Raw genomic sequence first — 27,527 nt, forward strand, 5'->3', positions numbered from 1 at the left:
TGCATTTAGATTAGTATATTTTATTTTCTTTTGAAGAACTTCAAGTGCTTGATCGGGCAGATACATACACAACACTACTAGGCAAATCCTCCTTAGCTTTTACACAACTTTTTAGAGTTAATTACAAATTATTTTAAAATATTTCAATAGTCTTTTAAAATTTAAGCAAATTCTCTTAACAACTTTCAGCTTAAAATAACAAACTTAGCATCAAGTAATATTTTAAAGTCAGAATCACAGCGTTAATCTTTCAAATTCTTTAAATTTTCAAGTTTTCTTCCACACAACAAACTATATAATAGCATACACATATTATTCTGAGTTTAATACAAAATGAGTTAAACTGTGGGTTTGATTTCCTCACTCTCTGAATAATATAATTAGTAAGATGAACTCAAGAGCTATATATCAAACTCTAGACCCCTCAAAATGAGAATGATATTCTTTTAAAACAACAGTGAAACACTGATAAGATTTGACCATGTATTAAGCCACAAAGAACTCCTCAATAAGTTCTACTAAATGGAATTAAACAGGCCATGTTATATAGTCAAAATATAATAAAATTCAAAATAAAGAACAAATAAAAGAAAACCATTAATTTAGAAACTTAAAATTACTTTCATAAATAATTATTGGAAAGAAAAATCAAAACTTTAATAAAATAATGCTTTTAATAATAATACTTGATACCAATACATAATCATTTGACAATATCCCTTGCTGACTTTCATTTTGCTGTTTTTTACCTCTTGATCAATCTTCTTCATTCATCAGTCACTTTAGTACCTGGCTCACTCTTTCCCTCTCTATCATTTACTCTTATCATCTTGGTGAACTTAACTCTATATAGATAATTCATCCAACGCCCAGGCTTTCAGTTTCTTGACTTCCTGAATTGCAGGAATGGCTTCTTACACAGCTAATGAAAGAATATTTCTTTCAAATTTGCATTGGAAGTGCAAGAATATCTTCATAGTATTATATGATTTATCCCATAATAAGAACTACATTAAGATATAGTTTAAATAGGTTTTATAAGGCTGCCTGACTCTATCATCTAATTATTCTGTTTTTAACACTGGCTGCTGAAATTACAAGCACTCCTTTAATGCAAAATATAATGAAATTAAATACTGAAATATAACAATCTAATGTATGAAAAGACTCAACGACCATTTTAAAACAAGTACATTAAAAACCCATATGCAACGATCTGACTTCTAGTATCAAAATAAAACTACTCCAAACTGCAAACTCCCCCAGCTTGCATGATCTCTATTATTCTGGATGCATAGTTTATATTATTACATAGTTACTGGCTGATTGATGTAATTGCATGTTAGTTGCACTCAATTACTTAGATGCCTCTAACAGTGTCTAAGAATAATGATAAAATATTGATAAAGGCATATAAGATCATACCCACCCACAAGGAGATAATCATCTAATTGGAGAGAAAAAATTAGCAAAGATAAAGAGGTAAGAAAATAAATAACTGAGTTATGGTATGACATTGACATGTATATAGTATATAGTATATATATGTATATGCATATAGTACATGGGGGTACTATATAGGTGTTCCAATAGCTGTACATTTCACTCACTAACCTATTGTGAATTATCCAAAGGAGGGATTATTTTGTCATACAAAAAAAAAAAAAAGATGGCTATAGATAGGCAGTGCAGGGCTGGTGCAGTAAACCCATGATATTACTAAAATCCCAGTCTACTCTCTTTATGTTCTGCCATCCTTAGCATTTCTTTTTTATTCCTTTGGTCATTTTATAAACACAAGATGACTTCTCCACTTGCAACTTAGAGTCCAGGTTCTAGGAAGAAGATGAAAGAGATAAAAATCATACAATTTTATCAATAGATGCAGAAAAAGCACTTGACAAAATTCAACATTCTTTCATGATAAGAATTCTCAACACCTGGGTATAAAAATAATGTAATAAAGGCCATCTGTAACAAGCACAGTTAACATCAGACTCAACAGTGAAAGGCTGAAAGCTTTTTCTCTAAGATCAGAAACAACACCAGGGTACCCCCTCTCATTGCTGCTATTCAACATGGTACTGGAAGTTTCAGACAGAGCAAGTAGGCAAGAAAAACAAAGTGGCATCTAAATCAGAGAGAAAGAGGTAAAAATTTCCCTGTTTGCATATGACATGATCTTATATGCAGAAAATCCTAAAGACTTTACCTTCCCCCCACAAAAAAATTATTAGAGAGAGTAGAAAAGTGGTAGCCAGGGGCTGGGACATAAAGAAAATAGGGAAGGGTTGGCAAAAGGCTATTAACTTTCAGCTATAAGAGGAATAAGGTCTGAGGATCTAATGTATAACATGATGACTAAGGTTGATAACACTATTGTATAATTAAAATTTGCTAAAAGATTAGAACTTAAATGTTCACACCAATAATGAGAAGAGGAAGAAGAAGAAGAAGAAGAGGAAGAAGAAGAAGAAGAAGGAGGAGGAGGAGGAGGAGGAGGAGAAGGGGAAGAAGAAGGGGAAGAAGAAGGGGAAGAAGAAGGAGAAGAAGAAGGAGGAGAAGGAGGAGAAGGAGGAGGAGGAGGAGGAGGAGGAGGAGGAGGAGGAGGAGGAGGAGAGGAAGAAGAGGAAGAAGAGGAAGAAGAGGAAGAAGGAGAAGAAGGAGAAGGAGAAGGAGGAGGAGGAGGAGGAGGAGGAGGAGGAGGAGGAGGAGAAGAAGAAGAAGGAGAAGGAGGAGGAGGAGGAGGAGGAGAAGGAGAAGGAGAAGAGGAAGAAGAGGAAGAAGAGGAAGAAGAGGAAGAAGGAGAAGAAGGAGAAGAAGGAGAAGAAGGAGAAGGAGAAGGAGAAGGAGAAGGAGGAGGAGGAGGAGGAGGAGGAGGAGAAGAAGAAGAAAGAAGAAGAAAAGAAGGAGAAGAAGAAGAAGAAGAAGAAGAAGAAGAAGAAGAAGAAGAAGGAGGAGGAGGAGGAGGAGGAGGAGGAGGAGGAGGAGGAGGAGGAGGAGGAGGTGGAGGAGGAGGAGGAGGAGAAGGAGAAGGAGAAGGAGAAGGAGAAAGAGAAGGAGAAGGAGAAGGAGAAGGAGAAGAAGGAGAAGAAGAAGAAGAAGGGACTTGGTTCATGAAGACTTCACCTAGAAGTGAAGCTGCTGAACAAACATTGAGAAGGACCATCTCCTGCTTCAATCTGCTGCTGGATAGGAACTAATCAGAGAGAGAGAGGTGGAAGATGGAGAAGGGGGGCATCCAGGGCTTTCCTGATCACAAATCCCACCTCCACTCCAACACTCATTACACTTGTCTTGCAAAAATAGTAATAGAAACAAGGAGGAGGTGGGGTTTCCAAAAACAAAAATTGTAACCTTCAACCATGTGGAGAAGGCAAAAATCACATCCACCGCAACTCTCAATTCAAAAGTAAAGTTGTACTGCACACAATCAGGTTGTTACTTAAGAGTGCTCTTAAAAGAACACATGGTGTGTGGCTGACAGGGTCTTGGTGCTCCAGCCGGGTGTCAGGCCTGTGCCTCTGAGGTGGGAAAGCCCAGTTCAGGACATTGGTCCGGCAGAAACCTCCTGGCTCCACGTAATATAAAACGGCGAAATTTCCCCAGAGATTTCCGTCTCAACGCTAATACCCAGCTCCACTCAATGATGAGCAAGCTACAGTGCTAGACACCCTATGCCAAACAACTAGCAAGACGGGAACACAACCCCACCCATTAGCAGAGAGGCTACCTAAAATCAGAATAAGGTCACAGACACCCCAAAACACACCACCGGATGTGGTGCTGCACACCAACAAGACAAGATCCAGCCTCATCCACCAGAACACAGGCACCAGTCCCCTCCACCAGGAAGCCTACACAACTCACTAAACCAACCTAGGCCACTGGGGGCAGAAACAAAAACAACAGGAAAGACGAACCTGCAGCCGGTGAAAAGGAGACCCCAAATAAAGTAAGTTAAGCAAAATGAGATGACAGAGAGGGCTTCCCTGGTGGTGCAGTGGTTAAGAATCTGCCTGCCAATGCAGGGGACACGGGTTCGAGCCCTGGTCTGGGAAGATCCCACATGGCACGGAGCAACTAAGCCCGTGAGCCACAACTACTGAGCCTGTGCGTCTGGAGCCTGTGCTCCACAACGGGAGAGGCCATGACAGTGAGAGGCCCGCACACCGTGATGAAGAGTGGCCTCCACTCACCGCAACTGGAGAAAGCCCTCGCACAGAAACGAAGACCCAACACAGCCAAAAATAAATAAATAAATTTATTTAAAAAAAAATGAGACGACAGAGGAACACACAGCAGATGAAGGAGCCAGATAAAAACCCACCAGACCAAACAAATGAAGAGGAAATAAGCAGTCTACCTAAAAAAGAATTCAAAGTAATGATACTAAAGATGATCCAAAATCTTGGAAATAGAATGGAGAAAATACAAGAAACGTTTAACAAGGACTAGAAGAACTAAAGAGCAAACAAACAATGATGAACAACACAATAAATGAAATTTAAAATTCCCTAGAAGGAATCAAGAGTAGAATAACTGAGACAGAAAAACGGGTAAGTGACCTGGAAGATAAAATAGTGGAAATAGGGGCTTCCCTGGTGGCGCAGTGGTTGAGAGTCCGCCTGCAAATGCAGGGGACACAGGTTCGTGCCCTGGTCTGGGAAGGTCCCACATGCTGCAGAGCGGCTAGGCCCGTGAGCCATGGCCACTGAGCCTGCATGTCCGGAGCCTGTGCTCTGCAACGGGAGAGGCCAGGATACCACAAAAAAAAAAAAAAAAAAATTAAAGGGGTCCCAGAAGAAGAAGAGAAATACAAAGGGACTGAGAAAATATTTAAAGAGTTTATAGTTGAAAACTTCCCTAACATGGGAAAGGAAATAGTCACTTAAGTCCAGGAAGTGCAGAGAGTCCCATACAGGATAAATCCAAGGAAAAACATGCCCAGACACACATTAATCAAACTATCAAAAATTAAATACAAAGAAAAAATATTAAAAGCAGCAAGGGAAATTCAACAAAAAATATACAAGGGAATCCCCAAAAGGTTAACAGCTTATCTTTCAGCAGAAACTCTGCAAGCCAGAAGGGAGTGGCAGGACAAATTTAAAGTGATGAAAGGGAAAAACCTACAACCAAGATTACTCTACCCAGCAAGCTTCTCATTCAGATTTGACAGAGAAATGAAAACCTTTACAGACAACCAAAAGCTAAGAGAATTCAGCACCACCAAACAAGCTTTACAAAAAATGCTAAAGGAACTTCTCTAGGCAGGAAACACAAGAGAAGGAAAAGACCTACAATGACAAACACAAAACAGTTAAGAAAATGGTAATAGGAACATACATAAGTGATAACTACCTTAAATGTAATTGGATTAAATGCTCCAACCAAAAGATATAGACTGGCTGAATGGATACAAAAACAAGACCCGTATATATGCTGTCTACAAGACACCCACTTCAGACTTAGGGACACATACAGACTGAAAGTGAGGGGATGGAAAAAGATATTCCATGCAAATGGAAATTAAAAGAAAGCTGGAGTAGCAATTCTCCTATCAGACAAAATAGACTTTAAAATAAAGACTATTACAAGAGACAAAGAAGGAGACTACATAATGATGAAGGGATCAATCCAAGAAGATATGACAATTATAAATATTTATGCACCCAACAGAGGAGCACCTCAATACATAAGGCAAATGCTAACAGCCATAAAAGGGGAAATTGACAGTAACACAATAATAGTAGGGGACTTTAACACCCCACTTTCACGAATGGACAGTTCATCCAAGCAGAAAATAAATAAGGAAACACAAACTTTAAACGACACAGTAGACCAGATTGCCTTAATTGATATTTATAGGACATTCCATCCAAAAACAACAAAATACACTTTCTTCTCAACTGCTCATGGAACATTCTCCAGGATAGATCATATCTTAGGTCACAAATCAAACCTTGGTAAATTTAAGAAAATTGAAATTGTATCAAGTATCTTTACCAACCACAGCTCTATGAGACTAGATATCAATTACAGGAAAGAATCTGGAAAAAATACAAACCCATGGAGGCTAAACAATACACTACTAAATAACCAAGAGATCACTGAAGAAATCAAAGAGGAAATTTAAAAATACCTAGAAACAAATGACAATGAAAACACGATGACCCAAAACCTATGGGATGCAGCAAAAGCAGGTTTAAGTGAGAAGTTTATAGCAATACCATCATACCTCAAGAAACATCTCAAATAAACAACCTAACCTTACACCAAAAACAATTAGAGAAAGAAAACAACCCCCCCCAAAATTAGCAGAAGGAAAGAAATCATAAAGATCAGATCAGAAATAAATGAAAAAGAAATGAAGGAAACAATAGCAAAGATCAATAAAACTAAAAGCTGGTCCTTTGAGAAGATAAACAAAATTCATAAACCATTAGTCATACTCATCAAGAAAAAAAAGGAGAAGACTCAAATCAACAGAATTAGAAATGAAAAAGGAGAAGTAACAACTGACACTGCAGAAATACCAAGGATCATGAGAGATTACTACAAGCAACTATATGTCAATAAAATGGACAGCCTGGAAGAAATGGACAAATTCTTCATAAAGCACAACCTTCCAAGACTGAACAAGGAAGAAATAGAAAATATAAATAGACCAATCACAAGCACTGAAATTGAGACTGTGATTAAAATTCTTCCAACAAAAAAAAGCTCAGCTCTTAGAGGAAAACATAGGCAGAACACTCTATGACATAAATCACAGCAAGGTCCTTTTTGACCCACCTCCTAGAGAAATGGAAATAAAAACAAAAGTAAACAAATGGGACCTAATGAAACTTAAAAGCTTTTGCGCTGCAAAGGAAACCATAAAGAAGACCAAAAGACAACCCTCAGAATGGGAGAAAATATTTGCAAATGAAGCAACTGACAAAGGATTAATCTCCAAAATTTATAAGCAGCTCATGCAGCTTAATAACAAAAAAACAAACAACCCAATCCAAAAATGGGCAGAAGACCTAAATAGACATTTCTCCAAAGAAGATATACAGAGTGCCAACAAACACATGAAAGAATGCTCAACATCACTAATCATTAGAGAAATGCAAATCAAAACTACAATGAGATATCATCTCACACCAGTCAGAATGGCCATCATCAAAAAATCTAGAAACAATAAATGCTGGAGAGGGTGTGGAGAAAAGGGAACCCTCTTACACTGTTGGTGGGAATGTAAATTGATACAGCCACTGTGGAGAACAGTATGGAGGTTCCTTAAAAAGCTACAAATAGAACTACCATATGACCCAGCAATCCCACTACTGGGCATATACCCTGAGGAAACCATAATTCAAAAAGAGTCATGTACCAAAATGTTCACTGCAGCTCTATTTACAATAGCCCAGAGATGGAAACAACCTAAGTGTCCATCATCGGATGAATGGATAAAGAAGATGTGGCACATATATACAATGGAATATTACTCAGCCATAAAAAGAGACGAAATTGAGCTATTTGTAATGAGGTGGATAGACCTAGAGTCTGTCATACAGAGTGAAGTAAGTCAGAAAGAGAGAGACAAATACCGTATGCTAACACATATATATGGAATTAAAAAAAAAAAAAAGACATGAGAAACCTAGGGGTGAAACAGGAATAAAGACACAGACTTACTAGAGAATGGACTTGAGGCTATGGGGAGGGGGAAGGGTAAACGGTGACAAAGCGATAAAGAGGCATGGACATATATACACTACCAAACGTAAGGTAGATAGCTAGTGGGAAGTAGCCGCATAGCACAGGGAGATCAGCTCGGTGCTTTGTGACCGCCTGGAGGGGTGGGATAGGGAGGGTGGGAGGGAGGGAGATGCAAGCGGGAAGAGATATGGGAATATATGTATATATATAACTGATTCATTTTGTTGTGAAGCTGAAACTAACATACCATTGTAAAGCAATTATACTCCAATAAAGATGTTAAAAAAAAAAAAAAAAAAAAAAAGCTCAGGACCAGACAGCTTCACAGGCAAATTCTACCAAACATTTAGAGAAGAGCTAACACCTACCCTTCTCAAACTCTTCAAAAATATAGCAGAGGGAGGAGCACTCCCAAACTCATTCTATGAGGCCAACATCACCCTGATACCAAAACCAGACAAAGATGTCACAGAGAAAGTAAATTACGGCCAATATCACTGATGAACATAGATGCAAAAATCCTCAACAAAATACTAGCAAACAGAATCCAACAGCACATTAAAAGGATCATACACCATGATCAAGTGGGGCTTATCCCAGAATGCAATGATTCTTCAGTGTATGCAAATCAATCAATGTGATAAACCAAATTAACAAATTGAAGGAGTAAACTATATGATCACCTCAATAGATGCAGAAAAAGCTTTCAACAAAATTCAACACCAATTTATGATAAAAACCCTCCAGAAAGTAGGTATAGAGGGAAGTTACCTCCACATAATAAAGGCCATAAATGACATACCCACAGCCAACATCACTCTCAATGGTGAAAAACTGAAACCATATCCTCTAAGATCTGTAACAAGACAAGGTTGTCCACGCTCACCACTATTATTCAACATAGTTTTGGAAGTTTTAGCCACAGCAATCAGAGAAGAAAAAGAAATAAAAGGAATCCAAATTGGAAAAGAAGTAAAACTGTCACTGTTTGCAGATGACATGATATTATACATAGAGAATCCTAAAGATGCTACCAGAAAACTACCAGAGCTAATCAATGAATTTGGTAAAGTAGCAGGATACAAAATTAATGCACAGAAATCTCTTGCATTCCTATACACTGATGAAAAATCTGAAAGCAAAATTAAGGAAACACTCCCATTTACCACTGCAACAAAAAGAATGAAATACCTAGGAATAAACCTACCTAAGGAGACAAAAGACCTGTATGCAGAAAACTATAAGACACTGATGAAAGAAATTAAAGATGATACCAACAGATGGAGAGATATACCACGTTCTTGGATTGGAAGAATCAACATTGTGAAAATGAGTATACTACCAAAGCAACGTAGAGATTCAATGCAATCCCTATCAAATTATTAATGGTATTTTTCACAGAACTAGAACAAAAAATTTCACAATTTGTATGGAAACACAAAAGACCCCGCATAGCCAAAGCAATCTTGAGAAAGAAAGACGGAGCTGGAGGAATCAGGCTCCTGGACTTCAGACTATACTACAAAGCTACAGTAATCAAGACAATATGGTACTGGCACAAAGACAGAAATATAGATCAATGGAACAGGATAGAAAGCCCATAGATAAACGCACGCACATATGGTCACCTTATTTTTGATAGAGGAGGCAAGAATATACAATAGAGAAAAGACAGCCTCCGCAACAAGTGGTGCTGGGAAAACTGGACAGCTACATGTAAAAGAATGAAATTAGAACACTCCCTAACACCATACACAAAAATAAACTCAAAATGGATTAAAGACCTAAATGTAAGGCCAGACACTATACAACTCTTAGAGGAAAACATAGGCAGAACACTCTATTAAGTAAATCACAGCAAGATCCTTTTTGACCCACCTCCTAGAGAAATTGAAATAAGAACAAAAATAAACATATGGGACCTAATGAAACTTAAAAGCTTTCGCACAGCAAAGGGAAACATAAACAAGACCAATCTCCCATTTCTCAGAATGGGAGAAAATATTTGTAAATGAAGCAACTGACAAAGGATTAATCTCCAAAATATACAAGCAGCTCATATAGCTCAATATCAAAAAAACAAATAACCCAATCCAAAAATGGGCAGAAAACCTAAATAGACATTTCTCCAAAGAATATATACAGATTGCCAACAAACACATGAAAGGATGCTCAACATCACTAATCATTAGAGAAATGCAAATCAAAACTACAGTGAGGTACCACCTCACACCGGTCAGAATGGCCATCATCAAAAAATCTAGAAACAATAAATGCTGGAAAGGGTGTGAAGGAAAGGGAACCATCTTGCACTGTTGGTGGGAATGTAAATTGATACAGCCACTATGGAAAACAGTATAGAAGTTCCTTAAAAAACTAAAAATAGAAGTACCATATGACCCAGCAATCCCACTACTGGGCATATACCCTGAGAAAACCATAATTCAGAAAGAGTCTTGTACCAAAATATTCATTGCAGCTCTATTTACAATAGTCAGGACATGGAAGCAACCTAAGTGTCCATTGACCGATGAATGGATAAAGAAGATGTGGCACATATATACAATGGAATATTTTTCAGCCATAAAAGGAAACGAAATTGAGGTATTTGTAGTGAGGTGGATGGACCTAGAGTCTGTCATACAGAGTGAAGTAAGTCAGGAAGAGAAAAACAAATACCGTATGCTAATGCATATATATGGAATTAAAAAAAAAAAAGGTCTGAAGAACCTAAGGGCAGGACAGGAATAAAGACACAGACGTAGAGAATGGACTTGAGGACACAGGGAGGGGGAAGGGTAAGCTGGGACGAAGTGAGAGAGTGGCATGGACATATATACACTACCAAATGTAAAATAGATAGCTACTGGGAAGCAGCTGCATCTCACAGGGAGATCATCTCGGTGCTTTGTGTCCACATAGAGGGGTGGGATAGGGAGGCTTGGAGGGAGACACAAGAGGGAGGAGATATGGGGATATATGTATATGTATAGCTGATTCACTTTGTTATACAGCAGAAACTAACACACCATTGTAAAGCAATTATACTCTAATAAAGATGTTTAAAAAAAAGAAGAAGAAGAAGAGGAAGAAGAAGGAGAAGAGGAAGAATGAGATAAATATGTGAGGTGATTGTGTGTTTAACTGGATTGGAGGAATCCTTTCACAATGCATATATATATTGAATCACCACAATGTACACTTTAAATATCTTATAATTTTATTTGTCAATTATACCTCAATAAAGCTAAAAAACACTGTTAAAACTAATAAATAATTTCAGTAAAGTTGCAGGATACAAAATCATGCAGGTTTCTATACACTGACATTGAACTATCTCAAAATAAATTTTTTTAAAAATTCCATTTATAATAAGCATCAAAAACAATAAAATAGAAATAAATTTAACCAAGGAGGTGAAAGATCTGTATACTGAAAACTATAAAACACTGATGAAAGAAATTGAAGAAGAAACAAATAAATGGAAAGATTTTTTTGTGTTTATGGCACAAAAAAGCCATTAATACTGTTAAAAAGTCCATGCTGCCCCAATCCATCTATAGATTCAATGCAATCTCTCTCAAAATTCCAATAGCATTTTCCTAAAATTTGTGTGGAAAAGACCCTAAATAGCCAAAGCAATCTTGAGGAAAAAAGAACAAAGCTGCAGGCATTACATTTCCTGATTTCAAACTATACTATAAAGCTATAGTAACCAAAGCAGTATGGTCCTGGCATAAAAACAGACACATAGCACAATGAAACAGAATGAAGACCCCAGAAATAAACCCATTCATATACAGTCAACTAATATTTGAAAAAGGAGCCAAGAATATTCAATGGGGGAAAAATAGTTTCTTCAATAAATGATGCTAGGAAAACTGGATATTCACATGCAAAGTAATGAAATTGGACCCCTATCTTATATCACTCACAGAAATTAACTCGAAATAGACTAAAGACCTAAATGAAAGACTGAAACCATAAAATTCCTAGAAGAAAACATAGGGAAAACCTCCTTCACATCAATCTTGGTAATGATTTGTTTGATATGACACCAAAAGCAGAAGCAACAAAAGCAAAAATAAACAAGTGGGACTACACTAAACTAAAAAGTTTCTGCATAGCAAAAAAAACAATCAACAAAATGAAAGGGCAACCTGTGGAATGAAAGAAAATATCACAAACCATATAGCTAAGGGGTTATTATTCAAAATATAGAAGGAACTTACACAACTCAATAGCAAAAACACCAAATAATTTGATTAAAAAGTGTGCAAAGGACCTGCACAGACATTTTTCCAAGGAAGACATAAAGATGGCAATAGAAAGGTGCTAAACATCACTAATCATCAGGAAAATGCAAATCAAAACCACAATGAGATATCACCTCACACATGTCAGAATGGTTAGTATCAAAAGACGAGATAACGAGTGCTGGCAAGGATATGGAGAAAAGGAAAGACTGGAACACTATTGATAGAAATGTAAATTGGTACAATCACTATGGAAAACAGTATAAAGCCTCCTCAAACAATTAAAAATAGAACTACCATATGATACAGCAATCTCACGCCTAAGTATAAACCAAAGGAAATGAAATCACTATCTGGAAGAGATACTAAACTCCATACACGTTGCAGCATTATTCACAATACCCAAGACATGAAAACAACCTAAGCAACAGATGAATGCATAAAGAAAATGTGGTGTATATAAACAATGGAATATTATTCAGCCATGGGAAAGAAGGAAATCTTACCATTTGCAACAATATAGATGAAACTTGAGGGCATTATGCTAAGTAAACCAAGTCAGAGAAAGACATACCAGTATCACATATATGGAATCTAAAAAAGCCAAACTCATAGAAACAGAGAGTCAGTTGCTGATTGCCAGGGGCTGGAGGGTTGAACAAAAGAGATGTTAGTCAAAGAAACAAACTTCTATTTATAAAATGAATCAGTTATGGAGATTTTATGTACAGCATGATGATTACAGTTGACTATGTTGTATACTTGAAAGCTGCTAAGAGAGTAGAACTTAATTGTTCTCACCACAAAAATTAAAAACATGGTAACTATGTGAGGTGAAGGACATGTTAAGTAACCTTATGGTGGTAATCATTTATATGTATATGTACACCTTACTCACAAAATGTTACATGTCCATTTTATCTCAATAAAGCTAGAAAAAAATAAAAGAAGCCTCAAGAGGAAAAGGGGATGCCATATCTATATTGGGAAAACAATTCATAGAAATTCATTTCTGTCTCACTAGCCAGAGTATTATCACTCCTTGCTTCAAAAGAGCTGCCCAGAACAAAATTGGGACTCTAAAAGAAAAAGAAAAGGAGAGTTGTTGTAAGTAGATGACCATTTGTTTCTGCAACACTGAGAGTCGAAAGAAGGGAGAAAGTTCTTGGAAATGGTTTCATGGAGGAAGTGAAACAAGAGCTTGATCTGGAAAGGTGGCAGGATCTGGATATCCCAAAGAAGACAGAAGGAGTTTGCTCCAGTGGCATCAACAGCATGACCAGAAGTGGAAGTCAGATTTGAATGATTAGCCTGACATATTCAGAGAACAGATTAAGGGAAGAATATGGCTGGGAACAATGAGAGAACAATGAATAGGTGGAGTGAGTTCAAGTGGTGGATATCTTTTTTTTTTTTTTTTTTTTTTGTGGTACGCGGGCCTCTCACTGTTGTGGCCTCTCCTGTTGCGGAGCACAGGCTCTGGACACGCAGGCTTAGCGGCCATGGCTCACGGGCCCAGCTGCTCCGCGGCATGTGGGATCTTCCCGGACCAGGGCACGAACCCGTGTCCCCTGCATCGGCAGGTGGACTCTCAACCACTGTGCCACCAGGGAAGCCCAAGTGGTGGATACCTTTGACAGGAAGACTTTGGACTTGATGTGGAGCATATTAAGGATCTACCAAAATTTTGAAGCAAGAGGAAGAATGTGTTTAATAGTTTAAGAAAACTTTTTTTCTTTGTAGAATGTGGTACAGATTAAAGTGGAAAGAGATTGGATCTATTTGCTTATGAAGTCACTGAAAAACATTCAAGTGCTTTCACTGCATCACTTATGGTTGTTGCCCAACTGAAGGTCTTAGAGTTACCTTAACACAAGTGTTTCCTGACTAATGGTTCACAAACTGGCAATCATCCATGACATGCTCTCTAATCCTCCCAGAAAATGTTCTATTCATTCTGGAGACTTCACTAACAGTCATTATCAGAACAATATTGTCACTATATTTTTCAACATATAAGACATTCTCTACCTTGGAATTGTGGCAACGGAGCTTTTGAGAAGGAAATATAAGTCGTGATTTTTTTAAAAGCAGGCCATTTTTATTTTGGTCAACATGTTTAAAGTTAAGTGTTGATAGCATCCATGTGTGGAGAAGTGTGTGAAGACTAATTTTTATGCCAGTGTCCTTTCAAACACTGCATTGAAACCCAAGTTTAATGGTCTGCCTGACTCACTCTCCATTCCTCCCCCATCCCTTCACTCTCCATCCCTTGGGCAACTCATATTTCTACAGCAGGCTGGAACTTAGCCCCACCCCCAGCTTGAGGACCAATCTTCCTTCCTCCTTTTAGAGGGCAAATTCTGGAACTATAATCAAGTAGCTCAATGACTCAGCAACCTAGCATGAAGTCAGCCTTGCTTCTGGATATGGTTAACCTTTGAATCCCTTTCTGGTGATTTGGTCCTCATTGTGTTTTTCCTTATTGAACACCCTGTTGTGATTGCCTGACCTGATGCCCATTCCTCTAAGAGCTAAGGTCCTGCCTGGGTCCCACTGATCCTCCTGAAGACCAGTGTCCTAACCCTGAGTCCCAATGCCCTCCCCGCTCTTTGCCAAACCTTCCTGATGCTGCTTCTCCTCTTGTTGACATTTCTAGCTATTGCTAGTTACCAAATCCCCAGCAGCTCAACTACCAGTCCTTATTTCCTCATATTTCCTATGGTTTAGAGTTGACTGGTCTCCTGTGTCAAGTCAGCTGAACATCTGACTACAACCCTGATTCAGATTAGTCCTTTATTTGTGTAAAGGTTCACATCTCAGAGCCAGTCTTTCAGCTTTTTGTCTGTGGAAGGATTTTTCCCTAAAATATTAATACTTTTTTCTTCTTTATGTTTTTCCCTTCCCCAACCATTCCAAGCAAGTAGCCAGGCCCTTAGTATCTCCTTGATGCAGAGAATTTTCCTAAGAAAGCAGAAGCCACTTGAAGAAGATGACTTTTTTTGTCTTTTGGGAAAACTTACTGAAGAGCTTATCTTAAATAACCTAAATGGGTAGAACTGAGAAATGTGTGTTCTACAGAAATAAGAGGAATGAGGACCCAGGCCCATGTCAGGGGAGTACTCCTGAGAGTTGGCAAGGCCTCAGAGGTTTGTCTGTATGAGTTACCAAGAAACCTAGGCCCAGGAACCCCCAGTGCCTAAGTTTCCCACCCCCCACATATGGTACAGATGGGGCACAGCTGCAGAAAATGAAAGGACCATTCCAGTTTCGATTAAGGTGTCTCAATAGTAGCAGTGTGGACTTGTGATGGGAGGAGAAGCAACAAGAATGAGATTGATCATCCCTCCAGCCTACTGTGATATGGGTTCAGAAAGGGATTCAGCTTGGTTTTCAAGTAACCCTAGATAACATAACTATGAATAAGGCACAAACAGTACCTTCAAGGAATTTCAAGATAAACATGGAAAATAAGACAAGGTCATTATATATGTACATATATCTTGGGGTATATATATATATATGTATTATATATCATAATATATAATATAACATAACAATAAATATAACATAATATCTGTGCCATCAAAGATATAAAAAAATTTACCTCTGATTGGAAGATTCAGAAACATCCTTCATAGACCTAAAGAGATTGGTAAAATTTGTATAAGCAAAACCTCTCAAGCTAGAAAGAACAAAAAATGTAAAGCATCATTCAGTAGGAAGTCCATTTGGCTGAAACTAACAATGCCTAAAGTGTCAGGGGAGGAGATAAAGTTAGAGATGAAACCAGATATGGTGACACTCTGTTCTGCTGACACAGAGAACAGAATATGCAAAGTGATCAGAAGATCTGTGTTAAACGTGGGAGAATAATTCCAGACAGTAGAGCCATCCTGCACTATGTCAAGAATTAGTGGGGATATAAACACAATCTAGTGATCTCTTATCTCACTTATAACAAATGGTAGAACCAATCAACATAAAATAAGATTGGCAACAGCTAAATTATGAGGTCTTCAATCTGACCTGGGAAAGTTAGACTTATTAAAAACAGGAATCAAAAGGAAGTTCAAAAATTACAAATAGAATAAGCTATAATTGGTAGACTGTAAATGGACAAAAAACTAACCAAGGAATCAAATTTCACTGCAAAGTTTTCACAAGAAAAAAGCTCTCAGTAAAAATAGTAAAATAAGTTAATAAAATAAGAATGAAAATGGAAATATTAGAAATGTTTAACTGTACTCTATAGAAAATTGATCAAGGAATCAAACTGATTTGGTACAATTCACTCTGGAAAAATAGTTTCTCAACAAAAATATATATTGCCTGTGGAATGATTCTGACGAAATTCTCTACACCAACACCATTGTGTGAGAATGGAAGCACCATAGGGGTAGGGACTTTGTTTTATTCACTGCTGAATCATCAGCACTTAACCCAATAAGGTCTCAGATTTCCATTTCCATTTTATTTCATTCAGCCTACTCAGCAATTATCTATTGAGTACTTACTGGGTTAGAAGTCTTTATTAGGTGTCCTGAATAGAGCTATGAACAGGAGAGACATTGTCCTTGACCTCAGAGCTCTTACAGGGTCTCAGGTTCTTACCAGGAAATCTTCCAAGCATGCTTTGCTGTCCAGTGAAGACCACCGGGAATCTGAGTCCATTTTATGTTCCTCTAGGCCTCAACGTATTAAAGCAGAAGTCATCTTCTTTAGCCTCAAGCATCACGACAAGCAATGTGGAGCAAGGTCTCATAGATTTTGTCTTTTCCAGATTCTTCTCTCTCTTTTTTTTAGTTGACGTATAGTTGATGTACAACACTATATGTTACAAGTGTACAGTATAGTGATTCACAATTTTTAAAGGTTATACTCCTCTTATAGTTATTATAAAATATTGGTTATATTCCCTGTGTGGTCAATGTATCCTTGTAGCTTATTTATACATAATAGTTTGTACCTCTTAATCCCCTATCCTTATATCGCCCCTCCCCTGCCCTCTCCCCACTGGTAACCACTAGGTTGTTCCCTACATCTGTGAGTCTGTTTCTTTTTTGTTATATTCATTAGTTTGCTGTATTTTTTAGATTCCACATATAAGTGATATCACACAGTAAACTGGCAGCATTTTAATCTCTTTTTTTCCTCTCTATGGAAGTATTTAGGTACGACTGTGTATCAAATTATTCTGACCCCCAACTTAGTAAAAGGTTGAAGAATGACACTCTACCACAAATAAATTACAATTCAGGAGTTAAGTCTAACTCCACTAAGAATGTACATAATTACCTCACACATTCAGAAATTATGATCCCAACTCCTTATAACTTTGTATTTTGTCATTTAAAAGCAATTGGATTATTTTCAGATAATCAACAAGGACCTATATAGCACAGGGAACTCTAATAACCTATATGGGAAAAGAATCTGAAAAAGAATAGATACATGTATACGTATAACTAAATCACTTTGCTGTACACCTGAAACTAACACAACATTTTAAATCAACCATACTCCAATATAAAATTAAAATTTTTAAATAAATCATTTTTAAAAGTAAAAAAATTAATTAATGTGGTATATCCACACAACAGAATATTATTCAGCCATACAAAGGAGTAAAGTACTGATACTGGCTAAGACATTGTTCAGATGAACCTTGAAAACCTTATGCGAAGTGAAAGAAGTCACAAGAAAGACCACATATTAGATGATTCCACTTATATGAAATGTCCAGAAGAGGCAAATCCGTACAGACAAATCCATAGAATAGTGGTTGCCTAGGGCTGGGGGCTGGAGGTAATGAAGAGTAACTGCTACCAGGTACATAGTTTCTATTTAGGGGGATGAAAATGCTACAAACTTAGATTATGGTGATAGTAGCGACTCTATAAGTAAATTAAATCCACTGAATTGTATACTTAAACAGTAAATTTTATGGACTGTAAATTATATATCAATAAAGTGGTTTTTAAAAATCACACACACGAAAAAGAGCAATTGGATTATTGTCATAATTAAAATCAAGGTAATCCTTGTTTCATCTCCTTGTATATTTATCAAAAGTGTCCTTTCCTCCATATCTACCAAAATACAGTTTCTGAATTGAGAAATGATTTAAAAAAAAAAACAAAAACCTTTCCCTTCAAACTTTGGGGCAGTTACAAAAAGAAACCTATCCTGTGGCCATTGCTGACAAGTGCTTAACTACATGATTGTCTCACAAAAGAGAAAATGTCATTGGATGTGAGTTGCTCTTCGAACCCAAAGTAAAAACAGATTTAAGTTCTACTAAAAATACTCCCCAAGCATGTTTGCAAAGAGAAAAGTCCTCCTCTGTGTGAACATATTGAGCATATTTGGATTTCCCAAGCCAGGACTGTAAAGGATTTTGGTGGTGGAGAAAGCAAAGGAGGTTAGGACACCAGCTTTGTCTTCCTTCCTACTATGGACTACCATTCTCTTCCTCACTCTCTACCAGCCTGTTGCCCCCATTTCCACCATCGCCCACTCTTTCCTAAATCCCAGCTCACCCATTCAACACACATTCGTGGAGCACCTATATCACTAAGGATGTTTGAATTGAAGGCAAAACACACTTATTCCTCTTCTGAGCCCCTTGGTCAAGGGCATCTTGGCGTTATGTGTGGGAGAGAATGAGGAGATAGAGACGTGCTGCAGAGTTCTGGGGAGGACCTGTGAGACAGCCTCGAACCTCTGAGTCTGCCCATCGTGTGCATTAGGGTAGTATGTAAAGGTCCACAGGATCAGCAAAGCAATTTAACAAACCATCCCTTCTCCGTTCTCCTTAATAAGTGCCCACATCACAGTGCTTGAAAGACCAGAATATGCCCTTTATTAATCTTATTACCAAGACTCAGGTCCTTGAGAGCAAGACCTAAATCCCACCCCAGTTCTGACACAATAGAATTCTCAGAAGCAAAAATTTCACAGGGAAAGAGCAATAAATCAAGACCGAGCTCCTCCCGGATTCTTCTCCAGCAAATGTATTTTCCAGGCAAATAGGAACAAGCGGCAAAAAACAAGCAGCTCAGGTTTCCCTATGATGCGATTACTACCTTGGGGGAGGGGGTGGAGGGTGGATGGAGAGAAAATCTGATCCTACCTTGGATTTATAAAAAAAAAAAAAAAAAAGCTGGCATTTTGGCAGTCCATCTACAAGTGCTTTCAGAATGCCAAGTGCACAGTAGAACGCAGCCAGAAACAGAGACCTCCGGTGCCTTGTGATAAGCCACTGTTTCACTCGCTCCGCTTTTCAGTAGTGTCAGGTGAACGGAGCCTTGCACTGCAACCTTAGACCGAGGAGAACAGTGGCTGCAAGGCAACCAAACACCCAGCTCCACCGCGGTGCCCAAGTGCTAAGCTCGGGAGTAGGGGGCGGGGGGGAGGCCCCGCTTTCTTTTCTTTAAAGAAAGGGCTTGCTACCTTGCCCTTGTTCTTAACCTTTCCTTTTCTGCTGTGTACTCCAGGCAGGTTTATCAGTCAGTGGACCAAGTTGGACCAGCTCACACCACACCTTTGCCTGGGCAACTGCACCCTCAGGGGTCTCCAAGGGTGAAGAGCTTGACTTCTACCTCATCTGTCTTCCCTTTATACTTCACAGAGTGTCAGGAGTACCAGCTCGAGAGTCCGACAAACTGGACTTGGACTTCGGCTGGATGTTCTTGGGCACCATACTTCACCTCTCTGAATTTCAGTCTCTTCACCTGTAAAATGAGGATTATTATACTTGCCCTCCAGTGACAAGGGTTTGGGATTAATAATACACAAAATACTTGCAGTCTGGTCTAGCACACGCAAATTGAACAGCAGGTATTGAATGCAGGTATGCACGAAACAGGTGTGAAAAAACATGGATTTTGTTTTACCTGGAAGGTACCTTAAATGCCCCTTTGTTCATTTGTTCCTCCCACTCACCTGTCAGGATTTAACACAAACCTCTCTGCCTCTAGAAAAATCCTGCCCAACTTCATAGAGTTCAGTGCTTTTTGCTCCATGTTTCCAAAGCAAATTGTTTGAGCGTATACACAGCAGCAATTCCTGCACTGTTGAATGTGGTCATTTCCTTGTCTGTCAGCCCCGTCCTGCCATACCCTGAACACTTGGAAGGCAAAGAAGAGATTGTTCAGTGTAAGGGTTACAAGCACAGCCTCTGGGGTCAAACTGCCTGAGACTAAGCCCCATTTTCTTCTTGCCAGTTAACTGTATGCCTCAGCATTCTCCCTGAGTGACAATAATAGTACTTACCTCCCAAGGTTCTTAAAAGAGTGCCCAGCATCATAGAAGTGTTAGCTTTTATTACTATTCTCCTCTGGGTCTCCGGAGCCTGGGAGACAGCTGGTACTTGGTGTATGGGGGTTGGAGGAACCACTGCAAATTACAAAGAGAGTGATCCATGCATTTCATTCAGGGTCAACACATCATACAGTGGTTCAAGAATGCCTAAATTGGTACCCAGAAGAATTGGAAACAGGATTTTGAAGAGATATTTGCTTACTCATGTTCACCGCAGCACAATCCACAAACCCAAATTTGGATCCACCATCCAAAATGAAATGTCCATCGATGAATGAATGGATAAAGAAAATGTGGTATGTGTGTGTGTATATATATATATATATATATATGAAATATTATTCAGCCTTAAAAAAGAAGGAAATCCTGTCCAACATTATGACATGGATGAAAATTGAAAACATTATGCTAAGTGAAATAAGCCAGTCGCAAAAGGACAAATATTGTAGGATTCCACTTATATGAGGTATCTAACATAATCAAACTCAGAGAAACAGAAAGTAGAATGCAGGGGAGGGGGAAATGGGGAGCTGCTGTTCAATGGGTCTAAAGATTCAGTGATACAAGGTGAAAAAATTCTAGAGAGCTGCTGTACAACACTGTGTATATAGTTAACAGTACTGTACTGTACACTTAAAAATTAGAGGGTAATTTTTTTATGTTCTGTGTTTTTTACCACGATTTTTAAAATGCAGATTTAAAGCCAAAAAAAGAAGGAGAAATAAATTGGATGTGTCGGGTTCAGCATCACAAGCCTATTTCTGCCCAGCGCATCTCTGAGGTAAGTGCTGGTGTTCACGGGTCAGTCAAACCTGACCCTGAGACACGGTTCCCTCTTTATGACAAGTACACGTCTCCATGTCCGCACAAAGGTGTTTATCTTTGCTGAGCACCACTAACATCATTTGAGAGTCCTGAGCCCTTCAAGTGGCAAAACTGTACAGGTTGAAGGATGCCTGAAGTGTTAATGCTTTGGTCATGTTATTTCTGCCATATATCAAAACTTAACTTAATGATAACATGTTTCTTTAGGCAGATGAAATCTCAAGCTATATATCTGGTGATAAAGAAAAAAAAATCTGAAACCAAAAGCAACTAGACACATGATAAATGCATTTAGAATTAACCCTGGCTTATTCTTTGGTTTAAAAATGTACTTTTTACTTAATAAACTGTGCAGGAACAACAAAAAAAAGTATTAGTGTTTTACTTTCTCTCTAGTCAAATAGTTTGCTTTCCAAACAAGTCTTCTGCTAGATAGCCTGCTTTGTTTTTCTTCATAGCACTTATCTCCACCAGCATTATATAATATAGTCATTAGGTTATTGGTCTATCGCCTCCTAGTAAAATATAATTTCATGAGAGCATAAACTTGGTTTTATTCACTACTATATTCCCAGCTTCTGGAAAAGTTCCTATCACACAGCAGATATTCAATAAATATTTGTTGAGTGAATGAATGAATTAATAAGTTCCTTGTTAAGGGAGGGACAAGAAGAAAGTAGATTGTCCTTAGCTTAGCCACCAAAGTTAAGGTGCTTAAGTTGAACAGGAAATTGTCCTTGGAAGGATAGAATCACTTCATCTCATTGCATTTCATTGTTTTACCCCCTCTAGTGAGGGGATGCAGACCTCAGTTCCACTCTGCAACACAGTAAATATTAATTTAGTTATGATTCTTTAACTAGATATGTCCAGGACACACTAAACTTTATAGACTTTTGTCAGCTAGATAATTCCAGAAATTCAACTTAGTGACAAGAATTCGTTAGACATAAGAGATGGAAAAGAGCAAATCCCTCAGGTAGGGCCAAGAAGACAGATATAATTATATTCTGAGCCATTTCAATAAACTCTCGGATAAAATCACTTGAAAATGGGTTCAGAAGCGAAGAAAGGGAGATGTCTGAAACACACAGTATTACCCACGTATTCGTTTAATCAGCCTTCAAAGACTGAGTCCTCACGCGGAGTTAAAAGTCTTCCTCTACTTCTTTTTCAAAGCCAACCAAATTCTCTACCAAAAACATCTGCTAGATTTGTAAGGCTTAGAATCCTGGCATTGCAGAGTCTCTCTTTAAGTATCCTGAGGCCCTCTTTTCATGCCACTTAAGAGGATGAACCACCTTTTCCCTATTCTGACCTGTGGGGAGACCCTGTGTCGACAACCGTCCAAGGGGTCCTGTTCATTCTGAAGCTCAGTTCCTTTGAGCCAACATTTCCATCTGTAGCATCTAATGCCATCCCTCCTATGACCCCACAGAAGATTATTTTTACATGCTTCATTTAGGTTTTCTCATGAAATACTAGATCAGAGTCCTTTCCAGAATGATAACTGGAGAGACTATCAAAGCTTCGGAAAAAGAAGATACCAATGGCATTTTTTCTCTTTTTCTTTGAAACAATCCCATGGAGGAGGCTTGGGAGAACTTCAGTTGGGCTTATGAACCTCTTCCATCATCAAACGGCAGCCCAAACTGTCAGTAGCTGACTTTGCACAGCAGTTTGAAAACCAGAAACCAGAATAACTGCCAATAAGAAGCTACTGACAGCAAGATTTTTCCCTGTTGTGTAACCCAGTCTCCCTTCCACCTTCCCTCCCAGAGATCATTCCGTGGGGGGGTATCATTTCCCTTCTCCTGCCTCTAGCAAGTGCCCCATGAACGCATCTGCAGTTTATAAGTCTCCTCAGTCAGATTGGATATGGCAGGAAAAGACTTTGGAGGGATCAGAGCAGGAGATGAGATCTGAGACTTGGGTTCTGTCCCAACCTCACTCCTTACCAGGGTGGCTCAAGGAGAGCTCAGAGTCCCAGGACTATCTCAAAGAGTAAACACATATATACAAGTAAAACCCAGATTAAAGCAACATCAGTTGCAGTATTCAAAGAGGAAAAGGAGTCAAGAAAGGCCAGCAGGAAGCTGCCAGCAGATGTGAGTGAAAAAAGGAAAAAGATTTTGTCTCAGGGGTAGCAGTGGACAGACCCATTGAAGAGCGGTTTATACATGACTTTAATGTTAATGATAATGATGATAGAATAACAACAGCTACCATTTATTAAGCACCTGTGATGCCCCACTGTGGCAAGTTCTTTCCATACATTAACTGGTTCAGGCACAATGTAATGTGTGCAACTGCCTTTAATTCCATGTCTCAGATGCGGGTCCCAAGGCTTAGAGAAATTAATAACTTGAGTATGATCATTCAGTTGCAGAGAAGAGTTAGGATTTCAGCACAGGTCCATCTGACTCCCACGCAGCTCTCCTAGCCCCTTAGCAGGGCTGCTGTCCTGAGGGCTTTGGAATGAACTCTAGTTGGAGTATTCAAGTTCTGACTCATGCCCTCTTCTACCAGCTCCCTGACAATCCAGCATGCGTGCGGAAAAGGAGGGTGAACCAGGGAAGCGATTCCTGCTTTATTCCTCTTCTAGGGGCTGCTCTCTGCTCGGATTCCTAGAGATGGTGTAGATTGACCCCGAGATGGAATGACAGGGAGCAACAAGAAGTCCACAGGGGGTCATTTTGCCATGTCACACCCCTGCACAATATATCTGCCCCAAGACTCCTGGGGGTGCCCACCTGGACTTGGTCTTGGTTGCCTCTATTTTCCTGTCTGAAAGCTCCATTTGTTGGTTATTCTTCTGTTTCTAATAACACTTTAGCTCAGCTCAGCTTTTGCTGACTCTTCACACTCCTTCCCATGAACATTGTTTCCCTCCACTGCCAACATGGAGAGCAGTGGAACGGGAATGCCAAGGGGAAGCCAGGGAGCCCCAGGGCAAATTTTCCTTGGCAGCCGGCTTTTTGATATGGCAAGGACAGGCCAGGGTTCCAAAGAACACAAATATTCCCATTTTTCTTTTTGGCAGAATTAATGGATAAGTGCTTTAACAAAGACGGGAATATGATGGAGGGAGGCTGGAAAGAAAGGGGTAAAGAGAAGAGACTTTTGACTAGATAAGAGGCCTGCATTGGAGCTCATCTTCTAGGCTGCAAAGATGACATCTACTTTACACTCACTCAGAAAAGAGTCTTATCTCCTATGTTCTCAGCAATTGTCAGAGCTCCACACATTTTGGTTTTCTGTGGTGGGAACAAAAACATTTTCTTCCCCAAATCTAACTATGATAATAATGATGATGATAGCTATCCTGTGCTAAACAGGATAAACATTGTGCTAAACATTTTACGAGATGATGATGATGATTAATGATAATGAAGACTCACAACTTCATAGTTAATCACATAACAGGCAATGTTCTAACTGATTTATATACATATTAACTCATATACTAAGACATGAGTTAACATATTAATTCTTACAGCAAAAGTTCGAGATAGATACTATTATTTTCCCAGTTTACAGATGAGGAAACTGAAGAACAGAGTGTGACTTGCTCAAGGTCATGACCCTGAAAGGTAGGTATTTATTCCCCAGGAAACCAAGGTTCAGAGGGGTTTAATAACCTGCTCAAGGTCGCATGCAGTGAGATAATGGTGAAACTGAGTTTCAAACCAAATCTTCTAGACTCCAAAGCATATGCTATTAGCCACCACGCTTGATTAACTCTCTAATTCTCTCTATAGATATATGTACAGACACACATATATACATACATGTGTATATATGTAAAACACATACACATCCACACAACCTAGCAAACCAGAGGCTTGATGGGGTCAAATAGCCATCTTGTGTTTCTCTCCAAGAATTTGGGACTGTTAGGCTCTAAAACAGTGTTTCTTAGTGCCTCTAAAAATGTCACATCTTGCTATACACACAAAAGGACTATATTTGGAAGTGACTTGAGATACATGGAGAAGGCCACTGGAGGCCCTTTCAGGTCTTGTCCTGCCACCTGTGAGTTGAAAGGATCAGTATTTTGGAACACTGAAATCCACCCTGTTTAGGAAATTCTGCCTTAGAGAAACGTTCCAGGCATGTAAGCAGGAAGCGAACTGAGAACCTACTCCATCTCACCTCTTCCGTTTCCCTGGTTCTGCACATGCTCTGAATTTGTTTCTCCAGGAATAAAAAGAAATGTGCTGAATAAAGTCAATTTCACCACTAAAAACAAATAAATAGGCCCCACCACCTGAAAAATCCCAGTTAAAACTTTTCGTTTTCTTTCTTCTTCCTCCAGGAAAACAGAACAATAGTAGTTTAAATGGAAGCATCAGGAAGCCCGGAGCAAACTGTGAACACCATTTACCCAGAAGACTGCTGAGCTGCAGATTTCACTTTTTCCCCTGAATGAACAGCAGGCACTGTCTTTACTGTCTTGCAATTCCCATCATCAAAACCTGACGGCTGGATGAGCAGCACAGGTGTGTGAGTGTGCTGGGTCCCTTCTGAGCCAAAGTGCTGTGAGCTGCACCAGTTGGGGCTTTTTTTTTTTTTCTGCCAGAACAGAATAAACATTGGTACCCATATCATTGGGGCAGGAATGCCGTGGCAGAAGGACACACTGTGTGACTGGCAGCCAGTCCTCTCTGGCTTTCAGTTTTATGTTTCTCAAATTCTAATTGATTTACAGCCTCACCAGGAGGAGTTCTACTTCATTTCTCTGTTACAGAAAGCTGGATGGCCCTAGGGCACATGCGCTGTGGAGTTCTCTGGAGCTCAGGCTTGGAGTGAGTGAGTCCATTCCCAAAGCTGACTCCATGCATGAGACAGAGAGAAGAGAGGAAGATAACTCTGAGCCTTTGCTTCTTTGCATTTTCCCCCTGGAAGCCACACAGTGATAGGTGCTGGGTAAACCCTTTTGCTTCCAATGCCAGATGCAATGTACATGTGTTGTCAAACTAGGATTAGTTTGTTATTTCTCCTTTAAGTAGGTTAAGCTTTTTTAAGCAGGGGTAATTAAGATTATGACTAGACAACGAATGAAGAAATCACAGGGCTTAATGAGGGTATAGTAGTTACCCTCAAATGAAAAGGATAACAAGCTTGCTTTTATTGGTAGGAGAAAAGGATTTTTTTAAAAAAGGAGGGCTTCCCTGGTGGTGCCGTGGTTAAGAATCCACCTGCCAATGCAGGGGACATGGGTTCGAGCCCTGGTCCAGGAAGATCTCACATGCTGTGGAGCAACTAAGCCCGTGCGCCACAACTACTGAGCCTGCTCTCTAGAGCCTGCATGCCACAACTACTGAAGCCCACGTGCCTAGAGCCTGTGCTCCACAACAAGAAAAGCCACCGCAATGAGAAGCCCACGCATCGCAACGAAGAGTAGCCCCCGCTCGCTGCAACTAGAGAAAGCTCACGTGCAGCAACGAAGACCCAACACAGCCAAAAATAATAAAAAATAAATTTAAAAATTTTAAAAAGGAAAGATGGCAATAAAAGATGCACAGATACACAGCTCCATCCGCAATCCTCTAGTAGAATTGGGAGCAGATCTGACCACTAAGGTAACTGGTCTGTCCCTTTTGGAATTCATTTTTAAGAACAGTTTCCTCCCCCACTTCTCCCACTACTTGTTGGCTTCTTCAATTATCTGTGGTTACTAATTTCAAAATACTTTCAAAGATAAAGGTCGTGATGTTGGCACAAATACTTCTGATCACAGGTTCTGGATATCTGCTCAAAGACCTCGGTGGAAAACAGAAAGGCATAAAGGAAGAAAGAGAAGCAGTCAGAAAGGGGGTGCAAACTCTTTCTCTCAGTTGACTCTATCCATTAACTGTTTCTCCAATCTGTCCTTCACTCCCAGCACTCCTTGCCAGCGCTGTCCACAACTCTCACTGTCTCGCTTCTGAAGAAATGCAAGAGACTCCTGATCTCTTTGCTTCTAATTGCTCGTCCCTCCAATCCATCCTCCACACAACAGCCAGATTGATGGCTCTAAAAGGCCAGCTTTGGGATTCCCTGGTGGCGTAGTGGTTGAGAGTCCGCCTGCCGATGCAGGGGGCACGGGTTCGTGCCCCGGTCCGGGAAGATCCCACATGCCGCGGAGCGGCTGGGCCCGTGAGCCACGGCCGCTGAGCCTGCGCGTCCGGAGCCTGTGCTCCGCAACGGGAGAGGCCACAGCAGTGAGAGGCCCGCGTACCGCCAAAAAAATAAATAAATAAAAAGAAAAGGCCAGCTTGTTCATGCCACTCCCCTGTTTAAATTTCTTTCTGGGGCACAGAAATTCCACCTTGAGGAGCATCTCCTGTAAGTAATACTTGCATGTTTTCAAAGACAAGAATATTCAAATCAGCATTGTGTATTGACTGGCAACATATTTAATATCTA

At 39.4% G+C, this 27,527-nt stretch overlaps 1 long non-coding RNA gene across 4 annotated transcripts; it reads right to left on the reverse strand.

Moving 5' to 3' along the window:
• On the reverse strand, positions 1 to 27,144 carry LOC117197809 (uncharacterized). 4 transcript variants are annotated; one of them, XR_007472572.1, is made up of 4 exons: positions 20,244 to 27,144; positions 16,581 to 20,097; positions 15,574 to 15,609; positions 1 to 1,835 (listed from the first exon to the last, which is right to left on the reverse strand). It is a non-coding gene; the product is annotated as an uncharacterized LOC117197809 (long non-coding RNA). The 4 variants fall into 4 exon arrangements; XR_004478688.2 differs by having other exon boundaries at positions 16,581 to 16,796; positions 19,571 to 27,144; XR_007472571.1 differs by having other exon boundaries at positions 16,581 to 27,144.
• Between the last annotated feature and the right edge of the window lie 383 nt (positions 27,145 to 27,527).

The sequence above is a fragment of the Orcinus orca genome, chromosome 17 (assembly GCF_937001465.1).
Source record: "Orcinus orca chromosome 17, mOrcOrc1.1, whole genome shotgun sequence".
NCBI lineage: Eukaryota > Metazoa > Chordata > Mammalia > Artiodactyla > Delphinidae > Orcinus > Orcinus orca.